Below are 322 nucleotides of genomic sequence, written 5' to 3'. Positions count from 1 at the left end.
AGCACTGGCTGCCCTTCCAAAGGTCCTGAGTTCAATTCCCAAGAACTATATCTAGTGGGACCTGATGCCCTCTCCTGGCATAAAGGAGTACCTGCAGCTAGGACACTCAAATAAATAAACCTTTATAAAAATTTTTTAAAAAGTATGCAACTCAATGGCTTTTTGTGTATTCACAAGATCTGTGCAACCATTACTACAGCCAACTTAAGAAAATATTTTCATCTAAGTAGTACCATGTTCTGGCAGCTATCCAAGAATGGGTAAGTTTCATCTCTGTGTGTGCGAGTGTGTGCGTGATATGTTTATGTATGTGTGAATGTGT

Source organism: Microtus pennsylvanicus, chromosome 1 (assembly GCF_037038515.1).
Source record: "Microtus pennsylvanicus isolate mMicPen1 chromosome 1, mMicPen1.hap1, whole genome shotgun sequence".
NCBI lineage: Eukaryota > Metazoa > Chordata > Mammalia > Rodentia > Cricetidae > Microtus > Microtus pennsylvanicus.
Note: the sequence above shows the minus strand (reverse complement) of the source record.